This window comes from Vulpes lagopus, chromosome 16 (genome assembly GCF_018345385.1).
Source record: "Vulpes lagopus strain Blue_001 chromosome 16, ASM1834538v1, whole genome shotgun sequence".
NCBI lineage: Eukaryota > Metazoa > Chordata > Mammalia > Carnivora > Canidae > Vulpes > Vulpes lagopus.
Genome location: NC_054839.1, coordinates 23,145,516 through 23,157,980, shown reverse-complemented (window position 1 = coordinate 23,157,980; position 12,465 = coordinate 23,145,516).

Below are 12,465 nucleotides of genomic sequence, written 5' to 3'. Positions count from 1 at the left end.
GAAGTCAGAAAAACTAAGCAGTAACCAAAATAGCAAACTAATCTCACAATTTATCTTCACTAAAATTTTATATATCAGGTGGAGAGCAAAGTGGGAAGATGGTAATTTACAAGTGGCACTACTAGTAAAGTTAAAAGATTCAAATTTTGTAGGCATTTGACAACGTGAAGTTTCCTGAGTACTGATAATCCTTATATGTGTCACATTGCCACCGCCAATCAGGATCTGCCTTTGTATCAGTTAAATTATACTCATTTTGCTATTTCAGTTTTATTATTTTACCTTCTATATTCCTAGTTTGATGATTGGTGCTGGAAGAGTTTTTATTTTATTTGAGTATGAAATTCTCATTTAATTATTGGTTATTCCAAAGTCTTGACCTTTGGTATTAGGGCCAACAGAGGAATCTTGCTATAAATAGGATTAATTAGAAAAAAATGACGCTAAGATGCCACTAATTTTACCTCATTTACCTACTCTAGCCACTTCTAACAAAATATTTCCAGATTGATCTTAGAAAGATTTAAATTACAGAGCTCATATAATTACATTACTACCCTGAAAGCAGCTCCCAAGAATGCCTTCACATTCTCTTATGGTCACTAAGAAATTGTTCTCTATATTTCTCAGAATAGTTTCTCTCACTCTTCGTGTGTGTATATATATATACACAGGAATATATATATATGATCGGAATACCAAGATCATAACCTGAGCTGGAACCAAGAGTGAAATTGGCTGTCTAACTGAATGTGCCACACAAGAACCCTAATATATGGTTTTTTAATGTAGATGATTAACATTTTATTAACTTACCCAAAAGAGACCCTGGAAATTATTTAATTTTATTTAGTTAAGGTTTTCATGAAAAAATAATTGAGAAAAATGAGGTATATTTTCGTTTAATTCCAGTTTTTTAATGTGAATGCATGTGATAATGAAAAAACTGAAGTCATTAGGATGGCATGCTTGATATGAGTACAAGGAAGACAATATGATTTTAATGGGATATATCTATTGAAAAAGAAATAGAATAATATAGGGTTTCTTCAGTCAGATCATGGGATGTAATAGTGAAAAGTATTACCTGCTTTCTGCCTTGGTAATAATTAGGAGCACTTCAAAACTATGGAAACTTTATGCCAAACTAAACAATTTCAAATCTTACTTAGGCAAGTCCCTGAGCAATATGTCATAAAGTTGCAAAGACCTTTAAGATCTAAAAGATAGAAGATATGTGCTTACATTTACTGATAATTTATGACATGTAAAATCATTTTGATAGCATATATGATATATATGATAACATATACCCTATAAATAACATATACCATAAAAATTGTGTCAATATAAGAACAGGGTATTATTATTATAATCAAATGTTATGATTTATTATGTATAGAACATATACTGCATGTATTTTGAAGAATTTCTATGTAATGGCATCAACTTGGAGACTATAAAGGAGATGCCTATGTGATTTTGAAGCTTGGGTTTTAAATTGCAAGTAAATTATACTGTGGTTAATGTAACAGAAAGAAAATGATATACTTACTTATATGTAAGGTAATTAAAATTGTTTCTCAGCCTTCTGCTCTACCATTTAGATTTGTTCAAAAGTAATCATTATTATTATTTCATAAAGATGATGCAATTAAGAGATAAAATTTAAGCACTGTAATTTTAAAATTATATTTATCCACGAGAGTTTTAAAATATTCACTATTCCTTTATGACTGTCTTTTCCCAACTCAACATTATAAACTATGTTAATCTATAATATCAAATAATTTAGCTATTGGCTTTGAATCAAAATATCTATATGGCTTTCACCCAAAAAAGCACTCAATGATATATATATTTTTTTCTTTACCCACTGAATTCTGATACATTTATAAAAAGCAATGAAAGTTTGTCCTGAGAGTTAGAAAGAGACTTTCTATGTTAATTATGTCCTTGAATAACTAATGCATAATATCAAAAGGTTACAGAAAAAAGAGGGAGCAATAAATAAAGGAGTATTGTGAGTAAAAAAAGACTTCATTACAGTACTAGAAGTAATTTGCCACTTATCATAAAATTGCCCAATGAACACTTCCAAAATTAATAGTGAGCAAAAATGTTATTGAAAGGTCTTTCTAAGTGTTCTTTACAATGACTAGATAATAACAGAATGAAAATTACCCAAAAGACTTATAACCATAAAGCATAAAAGAATGATTCAATTTGGATTTTTATAAAACAGATTTATGTGGATGATGTTAATTATCATTGAAAACTAATGTGAGAAAAAGATATTTTGTATGTGAGTCAGAATTATAATGTATTTGGTGGCTTATGATTTCTAGAAAATAGGAATGCATAAAAATCAGATTGAGTAACTGACAAATATATTAACATGAAAAAATTATCTCACTACTTATTAACCAAAAGATCTATTGAGAAATATAGACAATTTGCCTAGCAATCTTCCATAAAAGGTTGGCTTAGAAATATTCCTTATAAGTTATGTCACTTTTTAATATGAAATGCATTTTAAAATAATAGTTAATGAGTGTGAGTTTACCTTTTAAATCAGCGAGTAGTTCAAACCTTATTGAAAATTATCATTTTAATCACTGGTGCAAACTTAAGAAGAAAATGGCATGTTAAAATCACCTAGAGGCATTTATGTATGCATATATATATGCATGGATGTATTTATGCTAACCTGGGATTGGTTGGTATACATTCTTCCCAATGTAGGCAAAAGAACACCATTAGAAATGTAATGCAAAAAAATGAATAAAAATCTTATAACATTTTAAAATTTTATTTTTATGCATTTATCTTATTCCACTACTTTTATTTTAGTGCAATTATTTTACTTCATTTTAGTACTATATTTTTAATGAAAAAGTTGCATTACTAAAAAAAAAAAGTTGCATTACTGCTAATCACGTGGCAAATTTGGTTTGTTTGTTATTTTTTGTTTTTTGTTTTTTGTTGTTGTTTTGTTTTGTTTTGTTTTGTTTTGCATTTTCTCTGACCAGGTTGGAGAACATTTATTAATCAGAAATACACTACAAGATCAAAGGGATTTAATATTAGGTGATTGCTTTTTTTACTTTAAATACCTTGGCAAATGATTGGAAATATATTGCCTTTTATAATTTGCATTCTGTTTGAAAGTCAAACTACAGAGAACATTGAAAGAAGTTAGGATTTTATTTCACGATAATGTATGAGACTTTTTTTTTTTTGTCTTTCAAGAGAGCTATGTTGCTATTTTAAAATACATGTCATGCTGAGTTATGGATAATGTATGTAGACTGTTAGCTTGCAAAAAAAGATGTCTCTAATTGGCATTGATTTTCTAGATACTTTATTAAAGAGAGAGGGTATAGAATAATTTAAAAACTTATAGCAAAATTAAAATGTCAAAATTAGGTTGTATCAACATGGAGATATTTTAGATAATGAAATTATCTTATCAAGCAGGAGATAATCTGAATCTTGATAAATAATAATAACAACAATAACCATCATCATCTTGACTGATGTATTTTAAAATATAATATAATTAAATTTAGTACATTATTTTTCATATATGAATAAATGCACGTTATACTCTGGGGCTACACACAAAATTTGTAGATGATGTTTTAAAATCCAAAACCCTCAAAAATACTTCTAAAATGAACATTTACAAATATAGAATCAATATGTTTGTCTCATTCACTTAAGCATTAAAAAAGTTTATTGAGGCTCTACTTAACATATTCCGGACATCTTCCTGGTGACTGAACATATGGCAACATACAAGAAAAGAAAGTCTGTTCTCTTATGTAGCCTACAAATGCAGAAAGATCCAGATGGTATCCAAATCTTTATTCAATATAGCATTCGTTATTAATAAATTATATGCACACATATACATAATATATACACAAACTATATAGTATTTAAAATTACGATGATGTATATAATGAATACAATGTATGATATGCATATTACTATAGAAGATTAGATAATAATGAAATATACTTTTGAGCCATACAAATACCTGTGGCGAGTAGAGACAGAAAGTCCAAAACAGTCTGAGGTACGATGCTGCATGGAATTCTTGAAAAACATAAAGTAGGTAATGCAGTAAAGCTATTGGAAATTTCTGAGCAGGGAGCCTAATGACTTCATTTGACTTCAAATTTTTAGTATCAGTTTGGTTGCTATGTAAGAAACAATCTGTGTGGAGTTGGGCAGTGATGAAGGCAAGGCAATCGCTTCAGAGTCCAGAATTAGATTTAGAAATGTAATAATGGCACTGGTTAGAGGAATAATGAGAATGAAATATATGTTTTATTTTATTTTTAAAAATTTTAAGATTTATTTAAACCGAGCATGGAGCCAGACATGGGGTCCAATCTTAACCCTGAAATCACGACCTGAACCAAAACCAAATGTTAGATGTTAAGCCTACAGTTTATCCAGGCACCCTGAAATATATGTTTTAAGTAGTTTTAAAATGTTTGTGATAGGAGATCCCTGGGTGGCTCAGCGGTTTAGCGCCTGCCTTTGGCCCAGGGCGCGATCCTGGAGTCCAGGGATCAAGTCCTACGTCGGGCTCCCGGCATGGAGCCTGCTTCTCCCTCCTCCTGTGTCTCTGCCTCTCTCTATCTCTCTCTCTGTCTATCATAAATAAATAAAATAAATCTTAAAAAAAAATAAAATAAAATGCTTGTGATAGATTGGGTAACGTGTATGGAAAAAATGGAGTCAAGAATTACATCAGTTTAGGGCACCTGGGTGGCTCAGTAAGGTAAGCCCCAGACTTTAGATTTTGGCTCAGGTCAGAATCTCAGGGTCGTGAGATTGAGATTATATCAATGTAGGGTTCCACATTGGGTGGAGCCAATTTAGGATTCTCTCTCCCTCTCCCTTTGCCCACCCCCTCCCTTCTCAGATGTGCACTCTCTCCTTCTAAAAAAATAAAACATAAAACAAATTGCCTAAAAAAAAAAAAACAAACAAAAACAAAAAAAACTACTTCAGTTTATTTAGCTTGAGGGAAAACAGTGTAAATCATAGTATAAATTTTTGAAATGAGTGAGAAATACAGACGTAGCATATCACAGGGGGTATTCAGAGGTTCAGTTTTGACATTTGTATTTTGTACTGTTTATTTGCAAGGGTAATTAAAAAACTGTCATGAAAACAAATAATCTCTGGAAATCTGTACCAAGAAAAATGCCAGTATTACAATTCTTTCTTTATTTGAAATTTTCATAGTGATGACTCAGTGAAGATCTTAGAAAAGATTATGATCATTTTTACACAAGTATTTTATTTGGTATACTCTTTGCCAGGTTTAGACTCCCTAGAGAAGTCTCTCTGGTTCCATTAATTCATAAATTATCCTGAGGGATATGGCCTCTGGAATAGAGGCAGAGACCCTAGTATATGACTCTACATTTTAGAGACTTTTGAAATAGTCTCCATTTTTTTTTTTTTTTTTTGGTCTTTATTCCATAGTTGTGCCTTGTGTCATTCATCGAATACAACTCTTAAGCTGTTCTTGGGTTTGAGGGTAAAAATCATCAAGCTCCTGCTTGTCATTACCTTTGGGTAGGACCTTGCTATTTCATGTTTCCTGTTGGCTAGTTCTTCATAATACTTTTTACCTTTATGAAATTAGTTACATATCTCATCCATAGTTAACTTTCATTCAGTTTTATTGTCCCCATATGATTTTAAAACTATGTATCATAGGGGTACCTGGGTGGCACAGTCAGTTAAGCGTTTGACTCTAGATTTTAGCTCAGACTGTGATCTCATGGGTCATGACATCAAGGTCTGTGTCAGGCTCTAGACTCAGCATGGAGTCTGCTTAGGTTCTTCTCTCTCTCCCTCTGTTCCTTCTACTCATGCTCTCTCCCTAAAATAAATAAATAAATCTTAAAACAAAACAAACAATCCCATGTATTATATATATATACTTGCATTTTGTTGTGGTTTTGGGAGGAAGAAAATATTTTAAAAATTCTTAGTTTCAAATTGAATCTTTAATTAGAAGTGCCTATTAAATGCTATCCATGAAGTATTTAGTGGGTTGGCAAAAAACTAACATAAAACACTCTGTAGGTGGAAAGCTATTTCTTAGAGATTCTCAAAATAGTAATGTTCAGATTATCTTAATGGTGTAATTTCATTATGTATTAAAGGTAAGAAATCATAGAAAATCATGTAATAAATCATTAATGGAATTGTATCTGTTTCACTGATTTCAGTATTTTGTTTCTAAGGTCCTTGCCACTAACAATCTCCATATATGGGGCTAATTCCTCAGATGCTGATAAAGTTGAGCAGTTTACATCCAAATTAGGGGGGGAGGTGAAGCCACTTGGTTATCTAAAAAGTTTTAAAAATACATAGTTAAATAGATTTTTATGGAATATAACTTTAAGTAGCTTGAACACTTTCATAGAAATCCTTGTCATAATGATTTTAGTCAAATAAATGATCTCCCAATTTTCAAATAATGCCGTGGTGCTTGTATCTGAATATAATAATAATAATAATAATAATAATAATTAATAATAATAATAAAAGATCAACAAAAAGAACAAGAAAATCTGATGCTTGGAGATCTCTAAATGACTATCATGACAACCTCAGCATGTGTTCTATATACAGATCAGGATCTGTAATTATTTGTTTAATAGTTTTGTGTCTCTGCTGATATACTCTGTGTTTTCAATTATTTTTCATTAACTTCGCTGAATATTTAAAATATCTGCCTTAAATTGATTATCAATTGAATGTAATATACTATCTTGGGGTTGGCTTCTATAAACTGTATTTGCTTGGACTATAGACCACATTTCCTGTTTCTTCACAAGTCTGGCATTTTTAATTGCTTACCATTTATTGTATGAAAAGTTTTAGAACTTTTGAATTCTGTGATACTTCTGTGAATCAGTTTGATCTTTTTTTTCCAGATCAATTGAGGTATAATAGACAAATAAAATTATAATATATTTAAAGTGTACAATGTGATGATGTGATATAGTGTATACACACCAAAAGGATTCCCATAGTCAAGTTAATTAACACATCCATCATTTCAGGTGGTTATCTTAAAAAAATTTTTTTTTTTAATTTTGGTGAGAACACTTAAGGTCTACTCTCTTGGCAAATTGCAGTTATTTAGTATAGTGTTATCATAGTCACCATCTATACATCAGATCGTCAGGATTTATTCATCTTATGAATGAAAGTTTATACCTTTTTATTAACTTTTCTCCTTTTCCACACCTCTGTTGTCCCAGCCCTTGGCAACTACAACACAGCAACTACCATTATACACTCTGCTTTTATGAGTTCAACTTCCGTTTTTCCTCTTTTTTTTTTTTTTTTTTTTTGGTCACACATTTAAGTAATACCATACAGTATTTATCTTTCTCTCCCTGGCTTAGTTCTGGCTTATTTTACTTAGCATGATGCCTTCTAGTTTCATTTGTGTTGTCACCACTGGCAGAATTCAGAATTTTCTTCTTTTTTTGTTTAAAGACTCATTAGCATTATATATATATATATATATATATATATATATATATATATATACATACCACATTTTCTTTGCATCTGTTGATGGACACTAACATTCTGGAAAAACAGTATGGAGCTTACTGTTAAAAATAGAATTGGCATACTATCCAGCAACCATACTTCTGGATATATTCAAAGGAAGCAAAATCACTATCTTAAAGGGATACTTGTATTCCTGTGTTTGTTGCCACATTATTCACCATAGCCAAGATAGAGTTTGATGTTTTTGTCATAGATTTCAATTTAGATACTGGCTATTCATTCTGAGCTTGTGTAGTTGTGAATGTATGATGCTGTAATGTACGGAAAGCCTAATATTTCTCCAAGCATTTAAAAGTTGCTAAGGCCCTACATCTAAACTGTTTGCTCTAAAATTCCTTTCAAGGCATAATCTCAAACTTTTTTAGTGTGAAGCTACTGTGTACCTTATTCCATGTCATGTTTCATATACAAAGGTAAGGCCTTTCTTGTGTGTAAACTTGGGACTTTGAACCTTAAAGATGTACAAATGTGGACTCCCATAGCTGGGGCTAGATCTCCAACTTCTCCCAGAATTGTTCAACCACTAGTTTCCCTGTACCCTCAACTCACTCTTTCTATGACAGATTTTAGGGAGGCCCTGCCTGGGTATAAGCAATCAAGCCCTCATTTGGGAACTCAAGAAACCCCTGGTTTTCCCTCAGCATAATTTTTTATTTGAATGCCAAAGTTCCACGTATGTCAGTTGCTTCACCTCTCCTGAAAACCTTCCTCTGCCCCCTCAACCATGCTTTGCTTGGATTCCAGCTTGCTGTGCCACAGCTGGGGAAACGTTCATAGTCAGTGATGAATCCAGTATGGGGCTCACCTTACAAGTATCCCTGTTCTTAGATATCAAACAACTAAACACATTTTCTTATTTGTTTTTCCCAGTTTTGCATTGATTTATAACAGGAGTGCTCTTTCTATACAAGATGTATAAGTTGAAGCAGATTTTCTCTTGGAAAAAAAATTGAGAAACAGTATGTAAAATATCTTACGTTTTTATTTCCAGACAGAATTCACTTTTATTTTTGGAAGGTCATGTGAAGGTCATGTGAAACAATTGAGAATATATCATGTTTTCATATGAGTTTCTCCTTTCATGAGAGGTATTTCATTTCAGTCACAACTTTGCTCCTTGTATGCTGATTTACATGGGTAATGAAAGAACTCTAGGTCTCTAACTCGTCTACCTCTAACCTCTGATTTTTGCCCCCACATCTTCATAAGAATTTGGGAAAGTCTTTTCAAGTCCTTTGATTCTCGACTGCCATAAACCATAGGGGCACATCACAATAATCCAATTGGAGATTGAGCTGATTCAAAACTGAAATTCACTTTTTGTAAAGGCTATTGTATTACTGTTTCACCTTGTTTTTATTTTATTTTATTTTATTTTATTTTATTATTTTTTTTACGTTTTACCTTGTATCTCATGTAAATATGAGCTGTCAGAGTTTCAGAGCAAGAGCCTTGAGTATTTATTAGTGTCCTTCTACTTTACAAGGGCCTGAGGTCCAATCCTGAGATTGTCAGGATCAGGTCTTTAAGCCAAGATATTGACACATCAAATTTTGGTTGTTTTCATAAATCCTCAATGCCTTTAAGCATATTCTTAATATATGTCATATTTGATTTTCCTAGTTGTTTTCAGTAGGTTGATTGGTCTGTTTCAAACTAATATAGCCCCAAGCATATCTTGGAACATCCAACCTTTCCTTCTTAAGTCCAAAGAAATTAAACTCTCCTTTTGTTGGAATAAAAGAAATTCTAGGTAAACAGAGTTAAAAAAAATCCTCCTCCATGTTTCAAATATTTTCTAAAATTAACATTTTATTTTAATATTTCTGAACTTGCTGGTGTGCACATCTTACAGAAAGAAAGAACAGAGTAGCAAAATCAATATAGAACTTGGGCATTTTTTGAATGCCTAGATTATGCCATGAAAGACCTCTTTCTTCATCTTCTTTGGGTTTTAGGGCATCAGTAAAATTGGCCAATCATCAGAGATGCAGGTTTTGAAAAAGAAATCTGAAACAATGGAAATAAGTCTAAGGATAATTATGAAGAAAATCTATTAGAGGGAAAATAACATCAAAACTAATAATGTATATACAATACACATGTCATCTTCTAGTAGAAATGGGAGAGAAACAAGAGAAATGGAACATAAGTTATATAATGACCAGCATGAACTATAGAATCACATTGGACATTTATTTGAATGTAATGCCATTTTGATTATAATTCATTTCTTTTTTTCTCTAGAGATTTTTTCTGAGAATTTTTTTCTGAGAAACTTCTTATGAATAAAAAAGAAAAAAAAATGTCCTGTGAACTGGAGATTATAAACCATTCTCTATAATAGAAAACTAAACATGAGCTTTTCAGTATAGAAAGAATTTGTGTTTTCCATCACAACCCTAATAGAAAACGTTGTATCATGTATTTAAAAAGACAATGTCAACCAATATTACTTTTAAATCAATTCATAGACCTTTTAGAATGCACAAAATTACTTTAAGTGATTCATGAAAAACATATGAATTTTAAGAAGTCTTCAGGGTGAACTAATATGTCATCATATCACATCTATATCTTTATGTGATAAATTATTTAAAATATGTATACTTATTTGAAAATGCCATGGATAAACTCATAATAGTTACTTCTTTTATGTAACATACATTTTAATAATAGGAAGATTTAGAGACACTTAGATTAGGACTTGGAAGGATACAGACACCATCACAGTAATTAGTTATAGTTATAATTTTTTAGTCCTTTTGTTGTTTTTAGCTTTAGGAAAAATCTTTTTTTTTTTTTTTTTTAATCTGCTTTCAAAGCCTGGTACAGAGCAAAGAGGGAAAAATAGCTAATTTGAGCTGTTAGATCTTTTAATGATTACTTGCACTTAGGACCTTTGAAACAGTAAAAGGCAAATAAATGGATGCCAGAAAATAAAAGTTGTTTCAAAATGACAAGCAGTTTACAACTTTAAAGGACATTAAATGCTGTAGGTTGCACATGGTTGGCGCAGTCTTTAAAGCATGTGACTCTTGATCTCAAGATTGTAAGTTCAAGGCCCATGCTAGGTGTAGAGATTACTTTAAAATAAAATACTAAAATTAAATGAACAAACAAACAAATAAATGAAACTCAATATTGTATAAAATATTCAAATATTTATTTGTATACTGTATACACCAGAGCATGAATATTTTCCTGGTTTCTAAGAAAACTATTTAACAATAACTTTAAAAATATATATTTATTTATTTGTGAGAGAGATTGAGAGTGGGAGGAGGAGCAGAGGGTGAAGGAAAGAGAGCAACCTCAGGCCTGCTGTGACAAGGTAATGCAAAAGGTTCCCTAAAATACAGATACTGCAAAATTTCCTAAGATAATGTTTCTTTCAAAGATTTCTTTTTTTCTACGTATGTCTTTAATTTCCATTAACTTAATTTCTGCATGGTATTTTATTTTCTATGGGCACTATGTGTTTCCTAATTGCAGCAATTGTTTACAATATATGAGAAGCCATACTTCTAACATTCATAAAAGCCAGGTGGCCATTTTCTCTATCTCATTGTGATAAAAAGAATATAAAGAAGTAGAGAAAAGGCTTAGCTGTCTTAGCTCCATTTAGATAGTACTATTAATGTTTTATATTATCTATTGTATAAAGTTGAATAATTCAGATATTGAGAAATAAAGCTGAACTTGGAATCTGCTGAGACTGCTTTTTTGGGGGGGACTCTTTGGGAAGACCAACTTGAGTCTTGGTGGCAGGCGTGGTGCTCCTGATTATTAAGCATTCTGGCAAGGTGATGATTCCATGAGTGGAAAGAAAAACAAACAAAAATTATTATATTATATTATATTATATTATATTATATTATATTATATTATTATATATTATATTATAATTATATTATTTATATTATATTATATTAGGAATGCTAAGAAAAGTCTTTTATTACAAATTACATTATTGAAATAGCTCTCATAAAAAATACATAGAACAGTCTATGAGGTAAAAATATAAGTAGTTAGACCTAAATATGTACATAAAGCAAAAGAGTTAAATGAATTATTATTTAGAGTAATTCTGGGACTATTTACAGAGTGAATCTTTAGGGTTTAATGGGGTACAGAAAAATAAAAAAATAATAATAACCATTTTATTCCAAGATTGGAACAAAGAACAAAGTATGGCACAGTAGTCAGAATGGTGGGAGAAGAATTATGTAAGCTAATTATTACTAACTCTTGATTATAGATCATAAATTTAAGTGTACTGTTACTGCAATCAATACTACAGAACTTTTGATTTGAATAAAACTTGCTTACTTAGTCACTTGCATTACTATTTTACTCTGAGGTCAGATGAGTCAGAATTCAGCCCTGTATTGAGAAGCAAATAAAAAAGAAATCAAACCCTATATGGGTTTCATTTTGGTTTCTCTGTTAAATGGGCAGCAAAGAGATGATCAAATTGTTCTAATAATCTCCTAAACTCCAAAAGGAAAAGTTATAATATTCTCTTCACAGAGAAAACATGTGAACAGGGGAATAAGAACCAGGTTTCTCCCGCCAAAGAAAGTGTTCATGTTAGATGAGTTGTTTAGGGAAAACCTAAATAATTACTCATTTCCAGACAAGATTGATTGTTAGGTCTTCACTGACAGTTGAATTTTAGAAAGGTTTCACTGTATTTAACTAAAGGGGCTTATTTTGTGTTTATTAACTGTTAGGAAGTAGGTTGGCCAGCTTAAATTTCAGTTTCAAGTAAACAAATTATTGGAGAAGTAAGTATCAGTACTGTGGGCAGGTATTTCCAGGCTTCCTGTTCTA